Source organism: Arvicanthis niloticus, chromosome 5 (assembly GCF_011762505.2).
Source record: "Arvicanthis niloticus isolate mArvNil1 chromosome 5, mArvNil1.pat.X, whole genome shotgun sequence".
Lineage (NCBI taxonomy): Eukaryota > Metazoa > Chordata > Mammalia > Rodentia > Muridae > Arvicanthis > Arvicanthis niloticus.
The window spans coordinates 38,315,672-38,339,212 of record NC_047662.1 but is presented as its reverse complement, the minus strand read 5'-3'; the positions used below and the strand labels follow the sequence as shown (position 1 = coordinate 38,339,212).

Sequence of the window (23,541 nt, the reverse complement as noted above, 5' to 3'; positions counted from 1 at the left end):
TGTTGCCCAGTTGTCTCACTCCTTTTTGTATGAAGCATGTTTACTGGACACCTGTTGTGTCCCACACTGTTCTCAACACTTGTTCACTAGCATCTGTTTACTGACACATGTATCTACCAGCCTTGAGGTAGTCACCTATGCTTGGAGTAGGCTTGTTTTTTCATGCCTGCATGACCTATAACTGAGCTTCTGCTAGTAGAGACTGTGTTTAACCACTTCTATACCCAGGGCACTGGGCACAAAGGACCTGCATAGTTCACTACTGATTCTCCAGCACCCCACCTACAGCCTAGTACAGACCCAGGGTCCAGTCAGTGCACACCAGAAAAGAAATGGAGTGGGCTGGAGAGATGGCTCAGTGGTTAAGAACACTAGCTGTTCATCCAGAGGACCTGAGTTTAATGGAGGACTCATACAAGTCCCGCTTGTTCACCTTGTGGCCCTTGCAGGAAAGGTTCATCTTCTAGCACCTATTCTCATTCTCCTACACTGAGACTCTGTAGAGGGACCAGGTCCCTCTTCCCTGAGTGGCTTGTCTTGGGAGGAGCCCAGGCCAATAGGTGCTACAGCAATCATCTCTATTTGTACTGGAGCCAGTTCCCTGCTCCCCAGCCCTCACCTCTGATTTCAATTATCCAATTGCACATTGCTGCTGAAACTGCCTCTAAGCAAAGGAGCTGGTCTGGCCCTGCCTTCATTATTTTCCATATCCCTTCACCTTGCACCCAACTCTTGGCCACCCTAACACGCCCCTGCTCTCCTCCCCTCCTCCCCTAACTCAGTCTGGTCATGGCTACTCTGAACTCTCCCAGATGTCCCGGCTTCTAACTCTGCTCTCCTGCATATCTACAATAAACCTGCCCGCCACCATAGCTAGAACCAGTCACGTTTTCCTTTCCATTTTCTTTCTTTTTTCCCATTCAGTGAGCAGTCCACTGGATTTGCACGGCCCAGGTGAGCATCAGCATCTCTCTCCTATTAGAATAGTGTCAGTTTTCATGGCTGCAGGGCGCACGTGGGTTACTCCCAAGCATATCCAGCAGGACCACCTCTGGAAGCCTCGCCCATTCCCTGGGGTGAAGGATGGGAAGGGACAGAGAAACCAGAGAACTGAGGCCTAGAATAGAGAGGGGAGGCATAGCAGGAACAAACCTACTCTCCCCAAGTCCACCAGGCTGTCCTGCAGCAGAGAAGACAGTGTCACAGAAGGAACTGACCCAGCTGCTCTGGCTCTTGGAGTTGGTGATCAGCAACCTATGGTGAAGTAAGAGGTGGCCCGGCCCCTGCTGGGAACTGCTGGGAAAGCACTCGCGGTTCTAGGAGAGGGCAAGCCTTGGAGGTCCTGGGCTGCCTCCTAGCTTTACTCTTCTGGATGAGTCATTTCGATGAGCCTGGCTTGGCCCTGTCCTGTGGGGAGAGGAAAGGCAAGGTTGTGTGAAGTGCTTTCTCCTAGGGCATGCTGACCCTGAGAATATGGGAGGGTGCCCCTGCCCACAGTAACTGAGACAAGGTTCCCAGGTCACTTCAGCCCTGGGGCTGCCCTGTCCTTGCCCCCCTTACACATGAACCCCTCCCCATGAGTTGGCACTCTACTGCTCCAGGAAATGTTACAATTTTTTTTTTCCACAAGAGCACATGCTGGATTTTCCATACCACCTCCAGCACATTTTCGGGAAGTCCCAGGTGGTAGGGAGAGTGGCTGAGACCCTCCAGAAAGGCCAAAGATCCAACAAACCGAAAGAAGGCTGGCTTTTATTTAGTCATGAGTGCATATACGTCTCAACTTTTGAATACTGGAAAGGAAAAAAAGTCCAGCAAACCAAAAAAACACACACATCGCTTTGCTTTGGAGGGTAATTACTCTGAATTCAGTTAAACCAACTTGCTCTAGCTAACTAGATTAGTTTACATCTTGTGGTAGAAAAAGAAATACAAATTACTTAGATTGCAATAAACCATGTTTTTCTAACTAAGTAGATTAGTTTATATCTTGTGGCAAGAAACGAGGAGAATGGCTCAGCAAAGCCTGGTGCTTGCTCATGCCCGCTTGCTTGTTCAGAGAAGGCTGTTTGCTAGGTGACCTCTAGCTCCTGATCCCCCAGGTCTCCCTCACCCACTTCTTCCAAGAAATGCTAAGAACTGGGCCTGGAGAAAACAATAAAAAACACATTGAGCCCAGCCACCCTGGGGATGAAGCCAGAGCACTAAGACTGCGCACTGTGTACAGATTCTATTCTCTAGAGCAAAGTATGGCCTGCGTGTAACTCCTACTGTGTGCAGCCAGAGCCTGGGTCTGAATGAATGGGACCAGCTGCTTGAACTTGAGGCACAAATGCCACCTAGGGCCCATGCTTATCTTGTGCTCAGCTGTCCCCATTTTGAGACTGGAAATAATTTATCAATTAGGGGTTCCTCATCATTTTGTTCCAGAACTTGCAAATTATGTAGCTGATCCTAATGGACAGACGAGGGCAGAAGGAGGAGGACAATAGAGGAGGAGGGGACTGCCCTCAGGAGCTGTGGCTTCCTGGAGGACACAAGGTAGTAACAAGAGTCCATGTTCACCAGTGGAACGGGAACCATGGGGTCACACAAATGGATGACACCCTTTGTGGCAGTGTCTGCAGGTGATATTTTTCAGGAAAGAGACCAGGAGGTGTTGTTCTGAGTGAGTCCAACAGTTTCAGTGACTTGCTGGATCTTTGCCTTGTTTTTTTGTTTGTTTGGGTTTTTTTGTTTTTGTTTGTTTTTCATTTCGTTTTGTTTTCGTAAGAAGAAAGATACTTGCTACCTGAAGTCTGTGCCTTTATGTCATCTCTGTCCTTTCTATCATGTCTGATGCCTTTTGTCATATGAAAGGCCCATGGGGGGGGCAGTTATAACCGTCAAGTACTGAGCAGTTTTTGAGGAGTCTAGTTTTTTTCTGGATGGGATGTACAGAGCAGTTCTCCAAGGGTCACTCCAGTAGAGAAAGTCATTTTGCCCAACAGAATGCCACCCATGTATTACACCCCACTGAGGGTCTCATCTAACTGTCACGGAGCCCTTGTAAGTCTGTTAAGAAGAATATGAATTTGATTTACAAGCAGAGTGGTTTTATTTCAGACACTTATATTTCCTCTTGTGAAAATCCTGGCTGAGAGTGTGCTCTGCTCCGGGAGGCTGGGAGAGGTTTGGAGTCCTTTTCCTTGCTTCTGTTGCCAGGCGTTTTGGCGTTTTCTGCAATGCAAGGTGGTCCAACATCCTATCTGCATTCCAGACCTAGGGAAGAGAAGCAGAGCATGGAGTTGGACTCATGAACCTTCTCATTCCCATTGGCTACAGCTCAGTCACGTGGTCACTCTTATCTCCAAGCTCACTTCTGGGCCGCTATGTTCCTGGATACATGGGCTATGTACCCAGATACGACAAGGAGGCTGGATGTGCAGGTGAAAGGACAGTGCATACATGTCATATGCTTTAGGTTTGTGGTAGCTGGTTTTGTAAATGATCAACAGTTCACATAGGAAAAGATAATGAGAGAAAGCTCTCATTACTTATTACTTATTTACAATTCAGGGTTTGGGGATTTGGAAAGAAGGCTCCTATTGAATGGACACATGCACACACACACACATGCACACACATACACACACACACAATCTCCCTGCAGGGCTCTGTTGTTCTTGAACTTTGGAGTGACAGTGTGTTCCCGCTTCCAGTGCCATCATAGAACTTTGTCAGTTTGTCGTTGGTGCTTCAGTTTGGTGGATAGTAGTCAGGCCAACCTGGAAACACAGAGCTGTGGGGCTAAGAGGAGGAGTCCAGGCCAGGGAGTCAAGATAGGCCTCCTAAGAAAATCCGGTTTCTGGGACCCCAGAGTTAGATGGGTTGGGGTTGTCTAACCCCTTCTTCTCAGGCAGGTCACCTGAACTCTTCACATGAATTTCCTTGCCTGAAAAATGGCACCTTTCTCACACAGTTACAGTGAGGACCACAGCATGCACACCCAGCAGAAGATTAAGGCTGAACTGAGGACCATCAGTAGGGCCTGTGAGGCAAGGCTTCACGGTAGGAAGTTAGAGGCTGTGGCAGCAGGAGATGAGGCTGTATAGCTTAGAAGGAGGGACCTTCCTCTTGTTGGCTCTTCTCTTAGTCTGGACTACGCCCATTTTTAGAAGCTGAAGTTATACAGAGCTGTCCCAGGGATGGCTGTCTCGTACACCTGGGATACAAGGGACATCAGCGTCCCTCTTCCCAAACCATTTCTCCTAGTGAACTGAGATCATGTGGTCTGCAGGAACTACTGCTTCCCCACTGGGATGCTGGTGGTACTTGGATATTTGGGCAGAGCTGGCTCCTTATTCATGTGGGTTGAGGACGAGTTCTCAAGGGTTGAAGGAGAAAAGGCTGCAGGTAGGACATGGAGGAAAAGAGGATGGGGGGGCAGGGGATGAGGAAGGGAAAATAGGAGACTGCACAGAAGCCAATCCAGGACAACTAGGCTCTCCTGTGAGGTACAGCTAAACCAGAGCAGCCTCGGGGATGGGTAGCAACCCTATCTTACACAGGAGAAGGCCAAGGCTCCACAGACTCCTAATTTGTCTAAGTTCACCCTGTCAGTGATCCACTTAAAATGATTTGTCTTTTTTCTCCTCTTCAAAATCAACTGTACAAGTATGTATTGTTGTACAGTATGTAATCATTATAAGAGGCATAAACAGAAGATTATAAAATTCCACCATCTGGTGGAGTAACCACTGTTAACATTTGATGTATATACTTCTCGACATTTCCCCATGGGAATCTGTGTCTCCCTATACATGCACATATAAATGAATACATGTTTAGAAAACAGATCATTCCTGCACATGCATTCATACATACATTCCTGTACATTCCTGTACATGTCACTGAGTGTCATAAGCATCTTCCCACTACAGTAAACACACACCAAAGCATCTTATTTTTAGTGGCCATAGAACACATTGAGACATTCCCCAGGTTCCACAGTTTCATGGCAGAGAACACTTACCAGGTTAGTTTTGATTTGTTTTTTGTTTTTGTTTTTAAATGAAAATGAAAAAGAAAAAGAATTCGTGAGTAGTTGAAGGGAGAGATGAGGTAATACCTCTCACCTCTCTAGTCTCACACTTGCCAAGCCACCCTAGTCTACCTTACCAGGCAGAGTCTAAGATGTTCCACCCCCAGTGAACCCAGAAGTCCCTGATTTCATTGCACAAAGACCCCGAGGGCTTACTTTCACTCAATTATTGCACAGGAGAAAAAGTCACGTAAACTCTTAGGATGATTTCCTACTGCTCCAGTTTCTAGAGCAAAAGCTCCTTCCTCTCAGGAAAGTGCACGAGTGCACTAGCTCCTAGCTACCTACTCCTAATGTCACAATGTCACGGTGAAATGAAAAAAGAGCCAGGCCTAAAATTCACACAAACCAGGTCAAGTCAGGCTCCCCGCACCCACCACCCCCACATCGCTGAGTTAACAGGGTAACTTCCAGCCCTGACATATATCTGGGTCTGTTTCTCCATCTGTTAAAGGGAATGGAAAAGAATGTGAAAGGTGTCTGGTAGGCGTGTAATGCAGGCAACGCTGCTTAGCCATCTTGGAGATCACTGCTTAAGCGTTTATAGCCTGAAATCTCACAGGCTTCAAAAATCTGAAATTGTTTTTTGTTTTTTATCACTGACATGAGGCTCCCAAGTGGAAAATTCCATGCCATGAAACTTTGTTTCATGTGCAAAATTATTTAAAATAATATATAAAATTTCTTCAGGCCATATATATGTGTGTGTGTGTGCATGCGTGCATGTGCATGTGTGTGTGTGTGTGTGTGTGTATAATACACATATAGATATATATATATATCAAGGTGTGTAAGAAATTACACACACACATATGTATATATACACACATATATACATATGTATATATATAAAACATACAGAAATCTCACTTTTAGACTTGGGTCTCATTCCCCCCCAAAACCTCATTGTACATAAGCAAATATGCCAAAACATAACACAGTCTCCCAACTCCCAAATGCTTTTGGTCCAAGCACCTCAGATAAGGGATCTAGCCTGGATAGTGCCTGATCATGGTTTAATATCTCATCTCCTCAGTGGCTTGAGGAGTGCTGGAGAACAGATCTGGTCACCATAAGCTTCCCTTGTAAAGAGCCATATTAGTAGCTCCACCCAGCTAATGAACAAATGCCCGGTCATGAAAGAAAGTGTTTCTAATAAGCATGCAAGTGTATCTGCCAAGGCAGCCCGGCCCACAGCCCCAGCTGCTGGAGGTTACAGCATCCTGTGTGAACAGCCCCACTTTTGTGCTTGGAACATGCGTGTTATTGGAGCCAGACGCCCCCTCCTCATGCCAGCAACAGGCTGGTGTTCACATGGGCTCTCCATTGTGAGCAGGCAGAGACGCCCAGCCTGTTCCAGAACTAAGACCACAACTGTCAGTGGCCAGGCCCAAAGCTGGACAAGCTCTGTGTTCTCCTCGGTCACTTTGTGCCTCATGCCAGATGGGGATGGACAGAACAAGAGATTGGTGTTGGCAGGTCCCCCCACTGGGCTCTGGCTCCCAAGAGCCAGGCTGAGGGACTTGTGTTTTCTTTGCTGTGCTATTAAGCTGTCTTTTGCTTTTAAGGTTCCTGGACCTGTCATAATACAGGCCATCCCAGCCAAGATCCTGGGCCCCTATTCCTTTGAACCTCGGGGGCAGCTGTAGAGAAATCCCACTTTTCCTGTGGTGTGGCTGACAGCCGGCTGACAGCTCACAGCCAGGCTGCTACCAAGCAGGCTATAGCATAGAGAAGCTGGGAGTTGGGAACAAGTAGGCCCCCACAAGGGGAGAGTTTACAGAGCTCTGCCACACTCAGCCCCTAGCAGGAGATAGTAGGGATGAGATCGGGATGTAAGCAAGCCCCACAATGCAGTCAGAACTCCTACATTCTCAGAAGCCATTACTTCAGTGCGGATCTTGTGTGGGAAGTCTTGGATCGAGTCTAGACGCAAGATGTCTTTGCCGTTGATCTAAGGCAAGTTCCTTAGTCTCTCTGAGCATTGCTTCTATAAAGTGAGGAGAAAGTTTTGTTCATCTCAGAGTTGTTAGTAAGGCTAAATGAGCTATGTGTTTCTTCAATGTATCTCTTAAAGCACTGAGTCCAGTGCCTGGCACACCATGTTTTCCTTTCCTGGGACCCCAGTCAGTGCTGAGGTGGCCATGGGAATGAGGAACACTTAGTCCCCTGTGGCCAAGAAGTCCAGATTCTGATTCCAGCTATCATGGGCCCATGAGAAGTCAGTCCTACATTCTCAGCCACTGTTAGCTTGTTTCTCAGAAAATTAAGAAGCAGTCATGCTGAGCCTACCTCTAAACAGGAGAGTACTGGGACAGACAGGCAAGTATGGAGGGTGGAGCCTGGTAAAATCCTCGGTAACATTCACCCCAAAGGAAAGCATTTTCCCTTTTCCTCTACTCCCTTCCCTCCTTTACTGGTTCACATATGCCTTTGCACACCATGAACCAGAGTGAGAAAATCTGGTTTCGGGAGAGAGCACAGGAAAGGGGGAAGAGAATGTGAGAGGAAGCAGGGGAGACAGGTATGCAGAGGCAAACAGATGAACCAGGGGACTGACAGCCCTGGGAGCTGTAGAGAGTTAAGTGAAAGATGTAAAATGGAGACTTCCCGCTTTGAGTGGAGGCTCAGCCAGGGGTCACACACAGATATCGGACACTGATTCACTTTTATTTCTGCTATGGTGTAAAGGGTGGGAATCACACATCCTCTCCCCACGTCACAGTCAGGTCAAACTCAAAGATCCTTCAGATGTATGGTTGCTATTCTCACCCTCCTGTACGCCCTTCCCCATCCCCCACCTTTAAGCCTGCTGCTCTGAAGTTGGTTCCCATTGCTTTGCTCACCTGAAAAACAACACACACACACACACACACACACACACACACACACACACACACACGACCAGACCCAGTCTTGTATCCTTTAAGAAAAATAAAGGCATTAGGCTTATTTTTAGCACATGTATCTTGAGGAGCTACTGTTCTCCAGGAACAATCTGGACATACAACTTTTGCCTGTTCAATCTGACCTTTCTTCCAATGAATCATTCAGCCTGTGGTCATAACACCCTACCCCGCTCCAGTTTCTGCTAACAGAATTTCAACCTCTCTTCTCCCTTTGGCTATGAGCACCTCAAGGGAAGACCCAGGGAGGCTATTGTGTCTGCCAGACAGTTCCCGGGATTCGTGGGCCAGCTTCTGTTGTATTAGAATATACTGAAAACAGTGTGTGTGTTCGTGTGCCTGTGTGTGTGTTATGGAGGAGGACAGTGCTTCCCTCAAAGAGAGGATGGCACAGAGGGGAGAGTTTCTGCTGTGCAGGCTGGTGAGCTAGAGAGTCCTTTGATGAATGGTGGAGTGAGTCCCCAGCTGGGCTGAAGATCAGCACAGCTTCCAGACTCCCCTCCCCTACATTGCCTCCCAGACCTGACCTCTCATTTCCCTACTACCAACAGCAGCTCCTCTAGTGCACACTGTCACAGCTCCCTGTGCAGGCCTCATGCTGGCTTATGATTTAGGTAGCATTGAGGAGCACAGCCTTCCTCTCCTCTTCAGCTCTATGGATTATGGATGCACTGCATCACACAGGGCCTGGCTCACTGGACATGCCCACTGGGTGCCTTCCTGTCTATAAGGCTGATCCTGTAGCCCAGGCCAATGTGGGTTAAGTAGGGGTACATGAGATCAATAAATATTTACTGGGTGTTAAGTTTTTAGCCGAATGTAGGAATTAGCAGTCATTCTCACTTATGGTAATGAGAGGCATGTGCGTCCCCTGGGGGTTGGGGCAGGAACTCTCTCCACCTGACTGTAGACTATTTGGAGCCCACCCTGTACTAGCCCCTGACTGGCCCTAGGAAGTTCCTGGAAAGGTAGTGTTAACAGTTGTGACTCTCCCCTAGAGGGTTCCCAATGCCTTCCTACCCTCTCTCTGCTCAGCTCTGTGCAGGTGCAGGGGGAACTGACCTCTAAGAACAAGGCTTCTCCCTGCAAGGATGCCCTGTCCTCAAACATGATCCCAACACTTCTCGCCATGTTTGAGAGGCACTCCCAGAGATCTCTAGAAGACAGTGTTTGAATAGTATACAGAACCATGAATTTAGAGGTGTGTGGGGGCCTCCAGGTTTGGGGGTGAGTGCAGAACTGCCTTCCGGGGAGGAAGTGTAGACGTTCCCAGGTATGAGGGGACAGAAGATGAAGGTTATGAGATGAACAGCCTCTAAGGGTGTCCTCCACAGACATCAGTCTTCTGGAAGCCGGGATGGACACAAATAAGCAACATTACACACTGTAGCTCCTGCAGCCAGAGGAAGAAGTGAGAGGAGGCCTCACCTCCAACAGCAAAGTGGAACAAAACACAGGAAAGGATGATTTTCAGGCCGATGGAAGAAATTGTGCAGATAGACCAAGGCAGAACAAAGGCTGGCCGGCTGGAGAGACTGGGATAAACTGAGTTGACTTGTGCTGTGTGGTTCAGTAGCTACTATCCATGTGGCTATTTTAATAGTTAAATTTGGGAGGGGGTCTGGAGAAATGACTCAGTGGTTAAGAACACTGGCTGCTCTTGCAGAAAGGATCTGGGTTCAGTTCCTATCACCCACAAATCAACTCATAGTAGTCTGTAACTCCAGTTCCAGGGGATTCAACACCTCTTCTGGCTTTTATCAGCACCAGGAACACACATGGTGTACATACATACATGCTGGGAAAACACCCATACACATAAAACAAAACAAACCCAATTTTTAAAAAGTTAAGTGAAAATAGCTCATCGCCAGAAGTGATACCTCAGAGGCAGGGGATCCCAGGTGTCCTTGGGAATGCAGTGAGCTCAGCCACTCTGCCTCCGAGAACTCTTGGAAGGAAGCAGCCTGTGGGTTAGGGTCAACATGGAAGATGCTGCTGTGTGAGGCTTGCTTGGTGTCATGGTTCATGAACAGTCATCACCAGGGCCACTATGGGGAACTGATCAGGTGACAGCTGTGCTGAAAGGGAAAAGAAGAGCAAACAGCTGTTCCATTGATCAGGAGAAAGGATTGATAAGGAAGAGGGACTGCCTTTTCCTCAGTCACCACACTCCTTATTCCCTAAGGAAAGCTTCTCAAGTGTTCAGGTCCAAGGTTCACCTCCTCCATGAAGCCTTCCCAGATCTTCCAAGAAGCCCCAGCTACCCCTTAGCCTAGATTTTTGATTAGACATGTACCTTAAGGTTTTTTTTATATGTCAGTCTTCCTTGGGGCTCTGTGTTTGTTGAAAACCCACCCTTTTCAGTTATTTGAGCTCCTATATTAGGCTGGACCACCCTTCCTCATAAATTCACCTCCAACAACTGTCCTGGATCAGTGTCAGGATTACCTGTCTGCATGTCAGTGCCTGCATTAGACCTCAGACTCCTTGAGTGCAGAGGCCATGTCCTGTGCTCTCTGACTTTCCTGATGGATGGGGGGATGTCAAGAGAGTGGAGACTAGCCTATGGCAGTGAAGAAAGCCTGTCTGCTCCTCCTGGCCTCCAACTTCCTTTCTGGGCCCCTGGCTCCTGCTGATTGCTGCAGAGAAGATAATGGCAGATCCCTTTATTTCTTGGACCAGCCTCCAGGCAGAAGGACTCGTTCAAAGTGCCACTTGGTGACTCTTGCAAATTGTGTCTGACAGCCCTGCGGAAGGCCAGGCCATCTGCCTTGCCCCCTCCCAGGATGGAAGGGGCTAAGGTATTAGGTTTCCACTCCGATCCACACTTTGATGTTCAAAGCTGTTTAATATTCATTAAACCAGCCCTTCAGTTGTAATTGCAGTCATTACCTTCCCTTTTATGATCGTCTGTAAATGTTATGGGACAGACGGCACAGCTATCCTAATGAAGGGGCTTGATGACGGATAAAAGGTTGAATAGAGCCCTTCTTGCTGGTCTTCTTGCTCCTTGGCACCCACTCCTACCCATGCCTGCCTCCTTTTCCTCTGAAAAGGCAGTGTTTGGATTTAGAGGGTAGGATGATGATAGTGGGGTCAAGGTTAGCTAATTTTACTGAGACAAAAGCACAGACTTAACCTGAACTCCCAACAAGCCGGGGTCTTGCTCAGAGCTGGCTTGGGTGTTCTTCTGACCTGGGCTTATTTACACCCTGGCCTGCTCTGTGAATATGAGAAGAAAATTGAGTTTTAACTTCTCCATTTAGAAAATACAGGGCTTTAACAGGTTAGGTTCATGGAAGGACTGGACTTTTGAGTTGGGGTCAATACTGAGGGAATTTCAAGGTCAAAATTTTGATCTGAATTTTCATTTGACCCATGCACTTTCACATTTCGTCCCCAGGATCTGGGCAGTATGAACCTCTCCAGTGGTCAGTAGTCAGTGGTCAGTTTCTTCACCTAAAAAGAATAAGGAAATGCAGTGCCTACAGATGGCATGCAGATCCCTCTAGAGCAGGTGTGCACTGCCTGGAGAATGTGTGAAACAAAATGGGTGCCAGGGTCCTGCGAGTCACAGCCTTACCTTCTTCCTGAACTCCTGCAAGAGCAGCCAGTCCTCTGGTAAGAGTATCACATCATCTACCTGGGGACTGTGACCATAATACCCTATGGTAGATGGTAGAGCCTGTAACTTGAAGGGGAGGGAGGTCTTTGCACACTTCTCCTGTCTTACCTTCCAATAGTCCTTCATGCACCGTTTCATGAACTTTCCAAGGGTTGCAGGCAAGTTGTCTCAGAAGCACCCACAAAAGTTCTGGGTACGTGTTTCAGGAGGAAGAAAATTGCACAGAGCTTAGGGAGGAGTCAAGCCAAGGTGCAGTGCTAGGGAATTTCCTATGAGAGAAGCCATTATACCGACCTGGGTCCATCACCAAATGTGGATCTCACCAGATGTGGGTCATTCCTGGAGGGCAGAGCTTTGGTGAGGCACCTCTGATATCTGAAGACTACATTCTAGCCATACTACTTGCAGCTGAGGCATATTACATCCTTTACTTATACAGAATGGGGGTTGCATCATCCTGTCAACCCTAGCCAATGTTCGTCATTATGGCCACGCACGGCCTGTCTGAGTTTACTCCTGCTCACTGTGATCAGAGACCACATCTCTTAGAGCTCCCAAGATTCATGGGTAGATTTCCAGGAAGACAGATATCCTCTCTTCAGGTAGCAGTTTTCTCACAACTAGCATGATGGTAATAGAGGGCCTCTTAACAGTGTTCAGGTGGCCTTGGCAGGGTTTTTGTCCCCTTCTGGCTTGTGACTCCCCAAGATGCCACTCAGGTTACCTGCTGTTCCAGGTATATATCATGGGTGTCCTTAAAGAGCTAAGCCTGGGCTTTCTTTATGTCAGTGGGAGGACTGAGGACACTTGATTTGCAGAGGGCCACAGGTATATCCATGAACCTGGGACATAAAGTCAGATAGACTATATTGGACTATATCCCAGTGGACCAGCACAATAATGATGGCTGTTCAAGGAAAGCCTGTCTGGGTCCCGCTCATGATACACCCAGCAACTTAGCTGCCACTTGCCAATGACTATGTAGGTGACTGGAACGTTCCCCTAAAGCAAAGGGGACATGTAGGTGTCTAATGTAGAAAAGTCAGAAAGAATGGCTGTGTGGGTGAATGAATCAAGAAAATGAACCATTTAAAGAAGTCTAAATCCATCTCATTTCTTTATAAAAAAAAACTTTGATACAAATTCAATTTAGAATTGGAATTTGGAAATTTGACAGTGTAATAAAGGGCACATACATGTTTAACACCCTCCTGGACAGCATCTATAATCTAGCAAGTTAATGTTGTGGACCAAAACATTAACATTCACGAACGTGATCTAGATTAGTACAGAACGTACTGTGAAAATTAAGGTCAAGCTACCAAGAACCTGTAGACCTTTAGTGTTTTCTGGCTTTCTAAATTGTGTCTGGACAGCGGGTGAGAGGGCACACCACCAGCAGGGTTGGTTCTCTCGGACTTCAGGCCCTGTGCAGAGCACTCACCGCACTCCTGACTGCTGCCTGTATCTCCTGAACTTATCTTAAGCTGGCCTTCAGTTCTCAGGGGCTTTTCATTTCTCCACCTCTAAAGCAAAGCTCAGTCACCTGAGGTCGGTGGGAAAGGGAGTCTTACCCCAGCTCTAATCACAACTCATTAGCACTCTAGTGGCATCTAAGTGAGAGGGTGGTGACTTTAATCAGGGGGAGGGCCAGAGCAGGCTGGGCTCAGAGGCCACCCAGGGAATCAGAAGTTGCCTCTGTTTCTAGCCATCCTTAAAGGCTTCCTCTACACTCCTCCAAACACTGCCTGTCTCAGGGAGAAGACTGTGGGGCTTTGCACCCAGCTCTCTTCTTGCTTTCACTTGTTCTTTCTAGGCCTGTGCTGTGTGTCGGCCCCACTGTGTGAAACTGGCACGAACAGTCTGGACAGGATAGATAGTGACGGAACCTCTTCTAGGAGGAAAGTGAACTTCCACTGCATCTTCTGATGGCAGATTTTTTTTTTTTCCTGGTGGCAGGTTTAGGTTGTTGTGGTTTGTAAGGTAATTATTACATATTTTTTATCAGCAACTTCTGATAAAGATTATGGTCAGTTTCTCTCTCTCTCTCTCTCTCTCTCTCTCTCTCTCTCTCTCTCTCTCTCTCTCGTGTGTGTGTGTGTGTGTGTGTGTGTGTGTGTGTGTTGGCAGGAAAAAGTTGAATTGCCCAGATGATGCAGGCTGTGAGACTTGGGAGAGAAGTAATACAAAACAAACACCCATACTGGTTTGGTTTTGTTTGTTTGTTTGTTTTACCTAGTGGCCTCACCTCCTCACCTAAAAGAGTTAGAGTAAAACTTTTACCAACTTACATAAAGAACATTTTAGGTGCTCCACCTGTGGTAGGCACTGGTCCCCCATCACCCCAACCCCCACCTCACCACACCCGCCATCTGGACATGGCTTTTATCTTTCTTGCTCTTTGGTGCAGTAAATTCCTCCGTACCTCAAAAGGTCAATGTTTCAGGCTGAGCCTTCTGTGTTATCCCAAGAAATAGCTATGCAATAACCTATGAGGTACAAAACAATGAGTGACACCATCCTTTCTGATCGTCTCCTACCCTGGCTACAGCCTCCTGGCTCCCATTCTGTCTCAGATGTGCTAACACCATCTTCCTGAAAGCGGTTGTTCTGGCCTCTCCCTATGCTTTGCCTTGCTTCCCTCGGAGTGGGCACAGACAGCACACTCATCTGCCTGCCTTCATTCCGGTGTTGCCTGCCGCTGGATGACCTCTCCTCATGAAACTGTTGCCCTGTGCTCCTGCCTCACCGGTTCCTTTCCCCATTTGCACTTTAAGCTGTCAACACGCTACATAAGCTTACTCTGTTTGCTGTCTCACCTACCCCAGCATGTGCCGTGCACTGTAAAATCAAGAGCAGGGAATTTGTGTGCAGCACACCCCTGGGCCTTACCCACTGCCCAACATAGAGCAGTGGCTCAATTGTATTTGCTCTCATGCCTCAGAAACATTATTTAGAAGTGACTCCCTCCTCTGCATTGTTTGTTTGACCCTGTTAATTAGACAGGGCTCTCTGGGAGTTGCCTTAAATATTTCTACTCATTTAGAAGTCCAGGCCTATGTGGAAAGAAAGCCGGCCTTGTCTGCTTATGCAGGGACATTTGTGGTGGCTATCTTGTTTAATCTTTGTGACATGGCTTTCCATTTAGTTGTCATGCTCTGAAGAGTAATGGAGTTTATACCACAAAGTGACAGGATAGACCCAGGCACACCTGACCCCAGACCCCATTCTCTACACTGTGAGGGGAAGGGGCCTCTGAGAGGATGAACTCAGCCTGTGAGCAAGAAATAGACGGGCTGGAGCCTGACATCAGTGGTCCCAACAACTCCTGCTATGGACCTTTGACCATGGTTCCATCTGAGGTTTTCTCTGTCCCAACCTTCCTTTCAGAGCGCTGATATCAGCCTAGAGTGAGACTTGGCACTTTTGGTCTTGTCATAAGAGATCGAAGAGTGCCATGCCTAGGTCATAGAGTGATCCAGCCTGTCCAAGAGTGGGGAATGGGCAGTACATCTCTCTCTCTGGACCCAGAGTTTCTTTATTAGCCTTGGGTTTCCACAGCCCCCATTACTGCCTTCCCTAACCCACCCTCTTGTCTGTAACCCCAAGGCCTCGGGCTCCCTATCCTCTCTTCCCTCTGGGCCCCAGGCCAAGCCTCCACTGGCTTCCCTCTGCCAGCCTGTGAATGTGTCTTTGTGCAGTGGCCCTGACGTGAGGGCCTTCCTGGGAAGGTGTTATTTTAATATATGAAGGGCAGTCATTGCATTTCATAAAGATAGCTTGTTTGGAGGGGCCAGCAGGGGCCCAGGAGAGATCACACTTGACAGATATAGGGACAGCCTGTGATTTGGGGACTAGAAATCACAGTACAAGCCTGTGCAGCCCAGTGCTGGGCACCATGCCCCTGACAGCCATCACTGGAATGAAGCCTGCTGTTGGGGGTGGAGTTACACAGAGTCTGCCCCCTTGCTCTGGTGGGGGCAATTACAAGTGGCACAGCATATGATCTAGAGAAAGACAGATGGACACAGGACTCAGGACTTCAGGCTTGCAGAAGCAGAGTCTTTGCCAGCTCCATCCTGGTCCCTCTCTCCCAACTATGAACCTGAAGAAATCTCTGCTCCATAGGTCTCAAGTATCCCAGCAGATCCCCCAGGGGCTTTCTGTCACTGTTGTTCCAAAAGACTTAACCCACCCTCCCAGGAGGGCATGTTGAAAATAAATGAGGAGTGAACTCCATCTCCTGCCACCTTGGGCTCTACAGCCAAACCTGGGTGATGAACGGGGTGACAGAGATTGAACAGAGCTAGTTCCAGAACAGCCCTGGTTTGCTGCAGAGCAAAACACCTGGTCCTTGGGGAAGTGAAACATAGAGGCAGCTGCACCAGCTCCTCCCTGACAAGGAGCCTTTCTGTGCTCAGCAGGAAGGGAGGTGGGCAGGGACAGCCAGTCCCAGGGCACCTACTGCCAACCATGAAGTTGTTGAACTTGGAGATGTGTGTGCTGCTTGTCGGTCAGCAGAACAGCCCACACACTACTCAGCACTGCACAGAGGGACCAGACACAAAGCTGTGTGCATCATAGTAGCAACAGAGGAGAAGGTGGCACAATGAATTTCCAAATAGAGAGACAGGAGCCAAGTGGATCGATTTAACTATTTGTACTTTCTGGCTCACCTTCCACATTTAGAGTGCAGGTCAAACTGGGAAAGTTTGTCTTCCTCCCTCTCCTAGACAGTCCCTTGGCAAATGTCAAATCCATCTTTATGGATGACAGAAGAGTGACAGGGCTGACGTCTGTGTATCAAAAGACCCCTTCGATAAATACATTGACATAGCTCATCATATAGGAGCCAAAGCTAGGCGAACTGGTGGGTGGACGGGCAGGAAGCCAGCAGTCTAGTTTCTACCCTGCAATGGCTGAGCTCTGTCTCCTGAGTTGCTTATGTGGAATCTTGGTGGTTTGTGGCCATGTCTGACTGTTTCCTTCAAGGAGGGTATGTCATCTGAACCACACCTGTGTCCTTAGCACTCACTATAGAACATGCATCAATGCTGTGCAACAGACTGTAGGATGAGTGACACACCGTGAGCAACTCTACAGCCACGTGCTTTGTTCCTGGCTTCTGCACCCTCCTGTTGAAAATGCCCTGTGCTTTTTTTTATGATATTCTCTGAACCTGCAGTGCTCCCCTAGCGCTGTAGGATGCAAACAGACACAAGTGCATCTGAAAACATATGGGTGATCAGAGCTAAGCACAAGCACAGTCTTCAGCCTAGGTGTCCAAAGACACGGGTCATCACCAAAAGAATACCCAAAAATATCTAACATCATTACTCATAAAGGTGCAAATTACCCACAAAGCCCGTGTCTTAGTTATTTTTCTATTGATGTGATAAGATACCATGACCATGGCAATTTAAAAAGAGTCTATTGCGGGCTTGTCGTTTCAGAGGATGAGAGTTCACGACCATCATAGTGGGGAGCATGACAGCAGGTGGGCAGGCGTGGTACTGGAGTAGTATCTGATCCACAAGGTCAGAAAAAGAGAACACAAGCTTTGGAAATCTCAAAGCCTGCCACGGTGCCATACCTTCACTACAATGTTCATACCTCCTAATCTTTCCCAACCTGATCCACTGACTTGGGATCAAGTATTCAAATAAATAAGCCTATGGAAGATGTTCTCAATCAGACTACCACAGCACATCAATAGTAAAATGGTTAAATAACTTGTGCTAGATTAACTCAGGGAAAGATAAGACTAAACTACAGTTGCTTGCACCACTTATAAATCGGTCACTAATTTAATAATGAAAGATTTTTTAAAATATAAGATAAGATGCACATTGTACATTTCCATTCCTAAGCCTGCAAGCAGGAAAAATTGACCAACAACTTTCGATGTGGACTAGCGCCCGCCATCTGGGGTAGGAGTTTGCTTCTAGGGTGCTCATGGTCTGAACATTGGTTTGATGTCATCATGACTTCTACATATTTCCTAAGCATGGAAGGCATCAATACGATGTCTAAAGGACAGAACTGAGAGAGAAGACACACGTAGTGGAGTGACTGAGAGCTGCGATTGCTCTTACCCTGAAACAAAGCAAGGTTACTACTGAGCACTTGATTTGACTTCAGTTGTTTGTCTCTCAGCCCGGGCTTTACTTCATGGTGATGTATAACCATATAACCTGTTACTCCTTAAAGACATGAGTGGATGGATGTCTTGGGTGTGCTGCTCCTATTCTGTCACCGTTAACCTCTCAGTGTGCGCTGACCTCAAATCCAGCCAGCTGCTTGCCTTTCTTATCCTGGGAGCTTTCTCTGTCTGGCTGAAGGCTTCAAGAGTCAGGGCAAGTAAGACGCCAGGTGAGGCCCCAAGCAGTGAGCAAGGGAACTGGTGAGCAAGTGAGTTCTCCAGGACTGTCTTGGGCTCAATCATGGATGTAGAATAATGTGACCAAAAGAAATTTGGGATGGAAAGAGTTTGTTTCAGCTCACAACTCTCAGGTCAAAGTCCATCACTGAGGGTAGTCAGGACAGGAACTCCAGCTAAAAACCTGGAGGCAGGGTCTGAGGCAGAAGCAATGAAAGAGTAGTGATTACTTGTTTGCGCCTCATGACTTGCTCAGCCTGCTTTCTTAGGCAACTCAGGGCCACCTACCTAGAGATGGTACCCTTGGTAGGTTTGGGCCCACCCACAATTATTACATAGTGAGAAAACTCACTATGCCTACAGGTTCTTTTCCCAGGCATGTCCAGGTGTGTGTCAAGTTGACAAAAAACAACTAGCACAGTGGCCCTGAAATGTCAAATAACTCCGAGGTTTGTTTGGGCTGAGTTCCTGGCAGCAGGGGATTGAGAGTCCACACTCCTGCTTCTCATAGAATGGTCTAAGAGTTATAGACAACTGCAATTAAAAGGGGAAGGCATGCTTTTCCTGTGGAGTCTACATTACATTCCCCACCACCACCACCACCACCAAGACCACTCCCTCTGTTGACAGCCACAGGGCTCACTCCCCTTTGCTCAGAGTATCCCTAAGCACTCTGCCCAGCTCTCACATCCCCAGACACCTCCTGTCACTTTGTCTCAGTAACTCACCCTGATCACATTCTATTCCCATATCTTCCTCTAGTATTCTTTTTGGAATCCATCATCATAAAACAACGTCTATGCTTAAGAATAGCCGAAACTAAGAACCTGAATAAAACAGTGTAGCAACCTCGTGTTGGTGTAATTTAGGGTTCTGAACTGGAAACTGATCTGTATTACATGACTTTCCACACACACAAAAAAAATGTCCATTTTCTTATCAGACCAAAAAATGAAAATAAAAATGAATTGCTAAAATAACTGCACTCGTGTTCAAAGTCAGGCATTGTTCAAGACACTTTGTGGGCAACATATATAAACCCAGTGGCCTAATTCCATTACATCTCAATATATAGAAAATGGGGCACAATGTTCAGTAACCTAAGTCCAGGGTCACACTACTAAATGCTACAACCATCATGTGAGCCAAGGCAGTTTTTCTCTCAACTCTGGACTCCTGAGGACCCCTGTTATCCATGCCCACTGTCCTTCCACCCAGCACTGCTTATACTACATCCTTGGCACACAGAACAGCGCCTGCCTTCATCTAAGTATCCAATACACTTGAGTGACTGAAGGAAAAAGCGAATGAATGAATGTTGGCTGAATTGAGGTACAAGGAAGAACACAGTTCATCCTCAGAGGGTGCATAGGTACTGTAGGTTATATACGACTGGGGTTTTAGAGATCACTCTTCAATTATGAATTACTCCAGGCCTGGAAAATCATTACTTCACAAAACCATATTTTGAAAACCCCCATCACCAAATCCAAATTCCTAGAACAGTCAGACAGGTTGAGGCCTCATAGAACCTTGGAAGTTCACATGCACACTGAAGCCCCTATTTTCAACATAGAGATTTTTTTTTCAGACTTTTTCTTCAACCCCAGAACAGCTCTAGGAAGGCAGAGTTTGGCCGTTATTCAACAGATATAGATGTCTACATTGTCAGAGAGGGCCAGAGGCTCCTCTCAAGGGTCATGTAGAGGACTGTCACCAAGCTTTCCAGGGCTAAAGAACATAAAGGGCCAGTCTAGGATCACAGTGGCACAGGGAACCAACCCCACCGTGGTGAGAGTACAAGTGAGCAGGGATTTCCTGAAAAGTGATCAACCAGAAGACAAAACTTGAATGAGGCCAGTCAGTCATCATCAACCTGCTTGTAAGAGACGGAGGGAGACTTCATTTTCAGGACTGATTCCAGAAGCGTGTTACCATCACAGGGTGTCCCATCACCTACTCCCACCTCTCAGAAATCAAGTGCTAGACTAAGAACAATAATAACCCATAGAAAACAAGGTGGGGTATATGGGGGTGGTTTTTAGCTTTATTTTTATTTTATGTGTATGAGTGATTTGCTTGCTTGTACATATGTGTACCGTGTATGTGCTTGGTACCCACAGAAGTCAGAAGATCTTCTGGAGCTACAACTACAGACAGTTTGGAGTCATTGTATATGTGCTAGTGATCAAACTCAGGTCTTTTATAAGAACAATACGTGCCTTTAACTACTGAGCAACCTTTCCAAATTGCTTTTAAAAAAACTATTTGAATGAATATATATGTATATATATGTATATATATGTATATATATGTGTATGTATATATATATATATATGTTTAAACTGATATATGAATGACTTAAATGTATATTGGATGTATAGCCAACAGAATTGAAACGGGAAGTAGAAACCAATAAGGAAGCCTGTAACTTTATCTGTTCCTCTTGGTAACTGAGGGGGTGGTGAAACTTGTCCATCAGCTGAGGAGCCATCTGGCCAGACAATGTTATGGATGTTATGTCTGGCCTTGATAGAACTGTCCCACTGCTGACCTCAGGGTGGCTTCTGCCTGGTGCCCAGAGTCCATGGCCCCATCTGTGAGGTTGCCTAGTGCATATAAATCAGTCCCCGCCAACTTGCTTCTTTCCCCTCCTGTGCCTGTGCATGCCCTCGTAAAAATTTAAAAGCCTTGCTCGTCAGACTACACTTCCCAAGGCTTTAAACTGCAGCCTGGGTTCATGCCTGCTGCTTCACTTGCTGGACCTGTAGGCAACTGCCTTTCTAGTGACAACTTCCTTTTCCTCCAAGTTAGCTGCTATTGCCTCTTTCCTATTCATTTAAAATGTACAGCCTCCACTCATTTTCTTGTTCAGTCTTCCTTAACCAAACAGTACACTGTATCTTGAAGCATTTGCCATCCAGAATGACCACTCTCTCCATGTCTCTCTCTTCTTAACTGGTGAGTGTCCAGTTCCTTGCCAGTTCCCCTTCTCCCTGACCTCCAGACTTTGTAGGGTCCCAGGCTTGGGCTTCAAGCCTCTTGTCTTTCTGCACTTTGTCAAAGTCTCTTCACCAAGGGCTCTACACTGATATCATCAGTCTCAAATTCCTTTATGTGAACTCTCCAGACTCACTTATCACTTGGGTAGACTCTCCACTTGAGTAGCAAATCCCCATGTCAGAGTTAATAACTTCAAAACTGAAGGGATCAGTCTCCCCATCGATGTGCCCTGGCCTCACGCAGCCTGGCCAGCTCCATTCTACAGTTTTTCAGTCCAGAAGTCTGAGACCCACCCTGGAATGGTGTCTGCTTCTGCCAAATACTTCACATCTAAACCAAACTGTCCCCATACTTTGAACACATGTGGAATTCTACTGTTCTTACACCCTCCCATGACCCAAGCCCCCATCACCACTTGCATGTGATAAATAGCCCAAATTATTCTTTTATGTTACATTCCCAACTCTGATTCCCCACTTTCTAAGACACCTGGACCCATCCTTCAAACCATGATTAACTCACACTTCCTTGATCAAAATCCTCCATGGGGTTTCACTGTTACCACCAGCAAAACCCTTAGCTTGAAAGGCTCTGTATAATCAGCCCCCAGCTTCTTCACCCCACTCTTTACCCACCCCACCCCACTCCAGGCCACTCCAGTCACATTTGTCCCTTGCTTTTCTGGAAACATGCAAAGCATATTTCTGCCACTGTCAATAACCCTTCGACCCAGGTGGTACCCGTTCACATCTCCCTTCATCCGAGCCTTTATCAAGTATCCAGAAAAGACCACATAGGTACGTGAACAGTAGTAGTTTTGCTGTCCATTGTCTGCTCTCTGAAATACTTACAGCAGTAGCTCCTACCTGACATTTATTTATCAACTGCCACCTGCTGAACCTGCGCTCTGGAAGAACTGAGACTTCCTGCTTGCAGTGTGACCAACACAATCCCCAGCATTCTTACAGCTGGCATTTCCATGGTGTTGCTATGTGCACTCAGCACTAACCACACCTCTGACAGTAATAATCCCTGTAGATTTCACAGAAACCCAGCAGGCTGTGAGTACTATGAATATCCTCATTCTGCAGTTGAAGAAGCCAAAGCAGAGATTAAGCACCTCGCCCAAGGTCATACTGAGTCAGGACTGGGATTTTACAATAGCTTTTTACCACTGTCTCCTGTGCTTCTCTATGAAAAGCTCTAAAACGATCTGTTGGATGAAGGAGGTCCACTTATTACTCCATGCTGGTCCAGGTGAGAGTGAGATCATCCCTGGAGCTGCCTACTTTCCTACTTTGCCTACTTTGTACAACAAAGATGTACACATGACTCCTCCACAGATAGACATCATTTTGTTCTTCTCCGAGACCCATTAAAAGAAGGCCTTGAATAGATACTTATTAAATGGGTGTTCAGGAACAGTGGAAGAAAGAACAAATGGCTTTGCTTAAGTGACTCTTGAAGGCTCCTAGAGGTGTTCATTTGGCAGACCAGAGGCTTGAAGCAGCAAGCCATCTGACCCTTTGTCCATTTGTGAGTACACAGTCCCACAATGGTATCCTGAGAAAGTGGCACTCACTTCTGGGCACACGGGACTGTTAGTATTCATTATGAGCTACAGCCAAATCGGTTTTGTCCAGGAGAACAGAAACAGCAAGGGGCCAGTATGGTTTCAGTATAGTGATGCTTCTGTCATTGCTGCTGCCTCCAGCCTGTCACTATGGCCAGTTCTACAGTAGCTGCCACCTCAGGGACCACACTAGCCACTACCACTACCACATCAGAGGCAGTGATAAATGTTAATCAGCCTCCCTGCTATTATATTCTCCACAGCATGTCTGTAATTGCTACCCAACTGATCCTATGAGCCAGCTCTGTGGCTGGGCCTTCTAGCACTTTAAATAGCTACCAAACTATTATTAAAACTACTAGCAGCTACTAACAACTCACCGATATAGCAGAGCTTACAATCTGAAAGTCAGAGTGGCATCCATGCTTGCTTTGACTATCACAGCAGGCTACTGAGTCACAAAGGACACTTTGCTAAGATGAGAAAAGGGGACACAGCTATTTAACGTTTAGCAAGTTAATAACATCCAGGTAAATAAAACCCTATAGGGGATGTAGCCAAGTTGGCAGAGCACTTGCCTAGTATGTGCAAGGCTCTGGGCTCAGTCTCTAACACCATATAAACCAGATATGGTAGAGCATTCCTCTAATCCCCTAATCACAACATTCAAGAAATCAAGGTCACGCTGTACTACATAAGCAATTTGAAGGCCAACCTAAAGTATGCAAGACAGTTTCTTTTAAAAGAAAAGAAAAGTAAGGGTGGGGTAGTGGAAGCCCAGAGAACCAAGGAGGCTGGTGGTTTAATTTTTGGGCACCTCCGTGCTAAGCATGTTCACAAATTTTTAATCCATTTCAACTATAGAAACATTCAGAAGTGAATTTTGTGTTCTTAATTTACAAAGCTAAGGTCCAATGAGGGTAAAGGTCATGTGCCAGCTTGCCTAGCTGGTAGAACTATGTGTCTTCA

At 46.8% G+C, this 23,541-nt stretch overlaps 1 protein-coding gene and 1 long non-coding RNA gene across 4 annotated transcripts in view; one reads left to right on the top strand and one right to left on the bottom strand.

Moving 5' to 3' along the window:
- The window catches only part of Trabd2b (TraB domain containing 2B), a 265,876-nt gene that overhangs the window by 128,979 nt on the left and 113,356 nt on the right, over nucleotides 1-23,541 (top strand). The window lies entirely within an intron of this gene.
- LOC143442213 (uncharacterized) lies at nucleotides 3,092-21,957 on the bottom strand. Its single transcript, XR_013110224.1, has 3 exons — nucleotides 21,866-21,957; nucleotides 9,873-10,070; nucleotides 3,092-3,261 (listed from the first exon to the last, which is right to left on the bottom strand). It is a non-coding gene; the product is annotated as an uncharacterized LOC143442213 (long non-coding RNA).